Source organism: Pygoscelis adeliae, unplaced genomic scaffold, assembly GCF_000699105.1.
Source record: "Pygoscelis adeliae isolate BGI_AS28 unplaced genomic scaffold, ASM69910v1 Scaffold314, whole genome shotgun sequence".
Taxonomy (NCBI): Eukaryota; Metazoa; Chordata; class Aves; order Sphenisciformes; family Spheniscidae; genus Pygoscelis; species Pygoscelis adeliae.
The window spans coordinates 694,750-702,710 of NW_008824668.1; the positions used below are offsets into that span (position 1 = coordinate 694,750).

Consider the following 7,961-nt stretch of genomic DNA (forward strand, 5'->3'; position numbering starts at 1 on the left):
GCTACAGCTACAGAAGCTTTTAATTTTCCGCTGCTTTCCAGGACGTGGAGGCAATTGCCCCGCTGTTTGGTCGCTGCTTGCTCTGAAGGGGTCTCAGCTGAGAACAATACTGCTTACTACCAGCTCAGAAATTTGTCGTCCTTCATGTGTCTTATACGTTTGCCACAACATCACAGCATAAGGCGTGATATAAGGACCTGAAAATGCTTTTAAATCCTATGTTGTGTACCATTGCCCAACACGTAAGGCAATAAACCGTCTAGATTATGTGGACTGAGAAACCTGGTGGAGAAACTCACTGGAGAGCTACCGCTGTGCAGATCAGCCAGGCAGGCTAATGACGCTGAATATCCCCAACCGCGGGGAGAAAATAATGCGAACAGTCACTGAAATCCCAGCCACATTAGGCAGCCACTCGTGGGGAAAAAGAAAAGGTTTTAAAAATGCCGCAGGAGCCCCAAGTCATTAGTTTTGTCAGGGATTTTGCTTTCTTGGATCACAGGGAAAAAGCCTTCAGATCTGTGAATTCAGAGAAGGCCTGAGAGAAAGGCAAGCTATGCGCTTAGCGGGGCTGTAAGTCGTGGAAGCCGATTACTGTTAATTTAGCATTTTATATAAGAACGTGAGAGATCCTTATCGACGCCAGAAACAAACGCCCTGCAAGTTTCAACACCTCACTGATTCAGCTTCTCTCTCCAGATAGGGAAAAAAAAAAAAAATGACCAAACGCTGGATTTTCTCTCTGCCTCTTTTTATTTGCATTATTTTTTGTTATACTGTTTACAAGCATGAATTCCTACAATTGGTAGGAAGTGGAAGTTAATGGATCCCACACACACGTGCCAGAAAGATTTCAACTGCTGCTAAAGAAGGTCACAAAAATGACTACAGTTTTCTTCTCGGAGTAGTAAACTAGGAGTAACTCCACTGCGGAAACTTGAGCTACATGGAAAAAGACGTTTGATCCAGTCTAACTGTAAGGGGATAAAAATACGTCTGTCCTAAGCAGCATCCATCAGCAGAAATGACGCTGGAAGCTCTTGCGGGAAGAATCAAAGCTCATAATAAGAAACAAGACTCTAAACCATGACATTGCATGTGACCAGTATGAAAATCCACCAGGCTAATACGAGTCTCCACATAATCCACGCACTGTCACAACATAGATACGTTTTAAACTAAACTGAGATGATCATGGTCACATTTTGTACTGCTGAAAAGCCAGCTAATAAAGTGAATTGTTAGAAGCTGTTTCAGAGCTCACTGAAAAAATTGTGTATCTATAAACTACACTCACCTTCCATTTCTGGATTTCACCATTATAATAGAGCACTGAAAAGCCCAAAACAGGGGGTTTAAGACTCTGCTGTTCAATTCTATCACGTTCAAAAGGGGACCGACTGTGAGCAGCACAATTAAAGACACCCAAGCAGTTCAGTGCCCACCTCAGTGACTGACGTTTTCAGAGCGATCAGACTTGAATCATGATTTCTGACAGTTTCCCTTCAGGCTCTTCAGTCCTCGCCTCCTAGCACAGGCCTGGGACTAGTCACCCCAAGCTTTCACATTTGCAAAATAAAATGGAAATCCCATGAGAAATCCCAATGGGAAACCCCTTTCCTTCCCTTCCCTCCCCAGGCTGCTGTTCCTGTACCAGACACCCGAGCAGCACACGTGTCCGCTCCCGAAACGCTGCGGTTTATACCCAACGTAGCAGCAGCAATTGCTGTCTGATGCCCTAAGTGCTGCATCTCACCCAGCTCTCCCGACGGCACAGCTCACCGCCTTTGGCCACGGTCACGGCCACCCTAAACCCCCCATCAGCCCGAGACAGAGCCTTTCCGACTGTCCTATGCGCTAACACATGCAAGAAAAAAACAAGCACCTAAATCCTTGCCAGATCAGGGCCTGCCATCAGTCTGAATAATCCCTACTCATCCTCAAGTCACTAATTATTCTTACGCCTGTATTGTGTGGCATTAATTATCTTCTCCTCCAAAAGAGTTCAATCTTGACCGAAAAGCAACAGCTTTAGCTGGAAGAGCTCACTGTAGAGGAAAACGTATTTGCTGTGACTCCAGCGGGTGATCAGGTCTGGGCCACAGAGGTGGAATTTAATTTCTAATCTGGAGATTTCAAGCCTTCAGTATCAGATATAGCTAAAGGGATCACAGGGAAGCTGGGCAGAAAAGCAGCTTTCTGAGCAGGACAATAACAACCATGCTTTGAATTAACGTTAGGAGTACTGTTTCAAAGCAAGTTTCAAATGTGCTTCCTCTTTTTTGGTAACGGTCTAGCAGAAGATGATTTTTTAAGATTGGAGGGGTATCGTTAAGCAAAGCAAATGAAGGAATGACAGAAAATACCTCGTCTCCTGTAAAACACTCCCTGTGTGGTAGTGACAGTTCAAATCTTTTCTCCGATTCATCATTCATAGCACCCAGTTGTTATTTATGCTGTCCCACATTAATCTATAGCAGGTTTTAAATTAATACTCTTCTTCATCAATACCTACGGAATGAAGACATTTTTCTTTGCAAAAAAATCACATTTGCAACACCAACGCAATGCCCCTCCTAAGCACAGACCTGTAACTCACCTGAAATGTAGCAGGGCGGGTAGCAACGAGAAACAATACGTCGTGAGAAATGGGGGAAAACAAGAAATGAAAAGTCAGACAGACCTTCTGCTCCAAGGGCTCTTTCAGTATGAGGATAAGGTATCCAACCGCTGAAGCAGCCTGCAAGGCTGGCTCAGCATGTTTTCCTCCCGCAGCCGGGGAAGGACATTGATTGAGCTCTGCGAGGCATCACGGGAACGGTGCGTGTCAGGCTGTGACAAACTTCAAAGGCAATGTGCAGCGAACACGCTCGTAGCTTGTCGGGATAAATCAAAGAGCGCAGGAACCATCCCAGATGTTCATGCCACCACGGAGTAAGTTTCAATATTAAAGTATTTTGTCAGCGGCTACACCAGGGATGTGGCCGCCTGCCTGGTGTAATGAGTGTCACACCGGAGGGGATCTTTGTTCTCCGGTCCCCAGTTTGCCACCACTGATGGTGACATGCACCTGCGACCCGAGGGTGGCCGGAGACTTGGAAACCTTTGCAAATCCTTGGGTCCGAGGAGAAGTCCTGCGAACAGCGTAAGGATCACCGGTGCCCCAGGAGATCCAGCGACAATTCCCGGTGGTGTCACAAACTCACCGTACACCCCTCTGCAAGCTGCTAGTTTAGCTCCTCGTACTTAAAATGAGCAAATATTCTTCTCTTCGCCTATATACCCAATCTTTTTAGATAGCGACAAGCCTCTCCCTAGTGAACCTACCATCTGCCCACGTTGTGTCTAGACTCATAAGAGCTTCTATCGTATGGTTTGTAAGGCCTGGAGGACAGAAAGGGTTAAGAACCAACTCAGATTCTCTAGGGAAAATAGAAAGGCACCAGAAAAGAAGCCAATTCAACAGATTTTACCCAAAGGGACAAAAGGAGGTTTAGAAGGTCCTTTATAAAACGTCACCGAGAAAAGCGTTATTGTCCTACAGGGAAAAACATGTCCATTAACAAATCAGGTGAGAGTCGAGTGAGATGTAAGAGGTCTGAAACAGCTGCATTCCTCAACGCCTTTAAACTGCCTGTCTTCACACACTTCATTTATCTCGGATAGCAGCATTGCCCGTGCCAGTTTGGGAGTAAAGGGGACTGTAAAAATACCTGGGGATAAATGTGAATATTTTTAATGTTAATAGGCAAAACCTAATGGACCTGAGCAACACGATTTGAGTTTTAGAAAACAGCCAACTCAGGACCCTCCCAAACTTGTGCCCATCAGGGTTCCTCATTTTCCTCAAAGCATTGCTGAGCGTACCTTAGCAACTCTACCTGAGCCCTGTCAAATGGTCTGAGTGGAAACAGAGCTCAAGGGAGCTACTCTTGTATTAATGAGCTGGGTAAATGCCCATTGAAGGGAGGCCAAAGCAATCACAGCATTTAACTATTTCTGACAAGTTGTAGATAAGTGAACTGAAGGAAAAAAAGAGGAAAAAAATGACACCTTCATAAGGAAGGGCACTGTGACAAGTCAGCTGCTTCTACAGCCTGCTGACACCAAAAATACGTAAAAATATTCCATAATAATCATAGAATCACAGAATCATTAAGGTTGGAAAAGACCTCTAAGATCATCGAGTCCAACCGTCAACCCAACACCACCATGCCCACCAAACCATGTCCCTAAGTGCTGCATCTACACGTCTTTTAAATACTTCCAGGGATGGGGAAAAAAATATATTGGATTGTATTGGGAAAATGAACTCATATTCCACTTCTATACACTGACCATAAAAGCTAAGGTAGAAGGAAGCATGGTCTCCATGGTTTAATGCCATAGCCTACTCAAGGGAAAACTTACTAACAACAGACACTGCAAAGACAGCAAGGAAGATCCAAATGGAGGGATGAGGCTATACCAAAAGGGATCTCAGGCTGGATTCCTGCCTGGCTGGGACGAGCAAGGAAATGAGATGAACTGCAGAGCTGGGCACGGTCTCCTTCGTCACGGCTAAGCTAACAGCATTTATTGGCAGACCACGGGCGAAGGGCTGGAGTGACAGAACCGTGACTGTGTTAACAGTTAATTATGTGTGTTAAAAGTACAAAAAGGTCAAGGCGGGGGGGATCGGAGCTTCTGCTGACATCTGGCAGCATTTTGGGGAAGTCTAGTTTCGCCTGAGGTCCTCGTTGACTCAGGAGCGCTGATTTGCTTGCTGTTAATTGGAGGAGGAGGTAATGAGAACTGACTAATCGCCGAGATGTGCACCCCGTGGACTCATTCTGGTGTCAGTCATTATATCTTGCTGATCACTCAGACAAAACTAAGTTTTGTGGGGATTTCAGTGACTGGTCAGCACCCTTCCTTGGCTCACGGTATTTGCATAATATTCAGCTGTCCTTCCCTATACAATAAGCTAGTAAAACCCTAGTCCTGGCGTAACTCTGCTGACACAGCAGCGAAGGCATCACTCCATATGATCTATTTCCTGGAGAGCTTGCGCTGAAGGTCCTAGACACGCTAATTCATTGCTCATGTCTTCAATGTTACCGCAATCCCTGCAAACTAAATTAATAGAGGTGTGTTAGCAGCTGCTAGATGCACACCCCTCTGCTTTTCTGTGCAAACACGCAGGAGTGCTACTACTATATTGGTTTTTTCCAGATAAGGCTTAAAGGATCGGCATTTAATTGCAGCAGTAAGTTCAAGGTATGAGACGCAGTGTTTGCGTTACAGCAATTTGTCACAAAACTTGGAGGGGAACAGCAGCAGTCAGATGATGCGTCGCACACTCACCTCATTTAAATGCAATTCCATTCAGACAGACCATTTGGCACAAAAATTAGAAAGATGACTTAGCAAAAAGCGCGGAAGAATACTTCTGAACCCAGGTGGCAGATATATTTGTGTGTGACATTCATGGAGGAGCTGTCCAAGAAAGCCTTTAGCCATTAATTGCTAGGTTGCAATTAAGGTGGCAGCCAATGTTTAAAGCTCCCCCGCTCCCCCCTTTTCTGGCCTTATTTTAAATGCAATGCAGAATGAAAAAGAAAAATAGACCGATGTGCTCTCCCCTACACCGCAGTACGAGGCTTAAGAGCATGGCTGGGCCAGGACAAGTGGATTTCTATGCAAACAACGTACAGAATGCCTTCGTTTGATCGGTTTGTTGCTTTGCGCAGATAGGAAAATTAAATGAAGTTAACTGTATAGTTTTAAAGTCACCATTCAGCCTTTCAGTTGAGACAGATGGCTTTTACTTACAGTGCTTCCTCTGGCATTCAGTGGCGGATTTGGCAATCCTCTCTGGGTCTGGTTCTCAGCAATTCTCTGACATGGGGGCAGTTAGTGTCTTCATTGCACATAATAGTGCTGTAGAAGCCAGAAAAAAATGGCTCTTTTCTAGCCAGTTTACCCCTTTTCCATCTGACAGAAGTGACTTTCTTTCCTGGTCCAGAAGTCAATGCACGCTGAGCACTGACCTCACGCTGGTCTCTGCCAGCCAGCATGGAAAGCGCATGCATTAGAGGACAAAAGCTGAGAACCCGCTAATGTTTGCAAAAAGTACCAAATCCCCCATTACTGTTCTTTTCAGGGAATAAGAAAGCCCCAGTTTAACCGGGACAAAGAAGAGGCAGCTTTACTCTCCGATGCAGGGAGGGACACATGGCATGAGGGGGTAAATGGGAAGCTACAGCCCTTCCTCCCATCACCCGGTAAACCTGGAAAATTAAACTAGATTCTGACCCAATTTCAAATCATTGTAACCTCACTTCTGTAAGAGGGTTACTCCTGATTTACACAGGAGCAAGTTTGAAGCAAATATCAAATCTAATGGACCTGATTCTGTTCGCATTTACACCAGCATAGCCTAATGATGATACACTTAATGATTCACAATTAAAAGTTGAATTAATCACTATTGCTCAGTGTCATGGTGATTCCTTTCCTTCCCTGCCAATAAATCCAGTATCTACTGACACTGACAAGTGTTGATCAGGTCTAGAATGGAGTATTCTGGGGCAAATAAGTATGAGAGCGCAATGGTCACGCTTGTCAGACCGAAGGCACTCCGGCATCTACCTCTGAGTTGCCTTTTGGGCTGCAGCTGCTTCTCGAGAGCCTTGCCAGCTCCATGCAGGTCCTTCGCTCCCGCAGAGCCCGCCGACCTCGCTGCAGCTCGCCTGCTCCTCTCTCTGACCCCCCTTTGGGCTCTTCCTCAGCACCTCACTCTGCTTACATCCCTGGCAAGAAGGAAATCAAGGCACAGGGACGAAAACAGAGCTAAACCAAATAGAAGGAATCACCTTCACAACAAGACTCGGATTCTGCTGTTGATAGAGAAGCGCAGAGTCCTGGGGTAATTGGAAGGTGCTGCATTCAGAGACATCTTGTGCATAATATATCGCTCTTCTCTTGGAACACGAGCCTGCTCTTAGTTGCTCTTCTACCTCCTCCAAAGGCAGGGCTTTAACACTGCAGGCACCGAGGGCACCAGGAGAAGCAAGCTACACCTGAGACAAGCTACAATTACAGCTGTAAAAGTTTAGCATAAAGCTCAGGAGAGCAGAAAGCAGAGCGTTGTCAGTCACGCGCTTTTAATTCCCAGACTGGCTCCTGAAACAGATAAGATAAAGCCAAACCAGGTTAACCAACTTCAAAGGAAGCAGCAAAGCATTGGCGTGCTAGAACAGAAGGCAGCTGTTGAGAGCACTAATGAATAAAACAGGCAGAGCTTCCTTACTGACTTGCTCCTTGTCCCTTCCAGGTTTTTGGAAGTCTCCTGTGATTAGTCCCGTCCCGTAACCAGATCACAGCATCCAGGTAACGCAAGAACGTCTGCTACAGCAATGTCTAAGAGACCGATACGGGAATGCTAGTAGTTCTGTGGAATAGTCTTCTCCAACTAGTTATCCAAGCAAGGACAACATTGAATGACTCTTACAAAGAAGGCACAAAGCACCTATTGTTACACTAATCATCATCTTTCTAAGTAAAATTAACCAATTTGCTAATTAAGACTCATGACAATTCATCATTACTGTAACTATGCACTTCAGTGATTCGTCACCCCGTAACTGGCTCCTGCCGCTCGGGGATGCGCGTAATGGCTGCCTCCAGCGCGCAGGAGGGAGCGTGGCTCCTTCCCTGCTCCGAGCCGTCCTGCTCATGAGTCACCTTGGCCCGGCTCCGGGCGGCTGCTGCTTTCCAAAGGAAATAAAAAAAAGAAAAAAAGAAAAAAAAAGGAGGGAAAAAAAAAAAGGCGGCAGCTTGAGACAGAAATAATCTTTTTAAAGTTGGGATGGGAAAAATAGTTGCCCTTTCTAATGTTATTTGATCTGGATGATCAGAAACCGAGCAGATAAGTCGCATGAGTTCCAAGTGATATATTTTAAATTAACATCTGTCCA

The 7,961-nt window shown here is 45.5% G+C and overlaps 1 protein-coding gene across 1 annotated transcript in view; it reads left to right on the forward strand.

The window, feature by feature from the left end:
• The window catches only part of TBPL2 (TATA box binding protein like 2), a 21,217-nt gene that overhangs the window by 677 nt on the left and 12,579 nt on the right, over positions 1 to 7,961 (forward strand). The gene's annotated exons all lie outside the window — the stretch shown is intronic.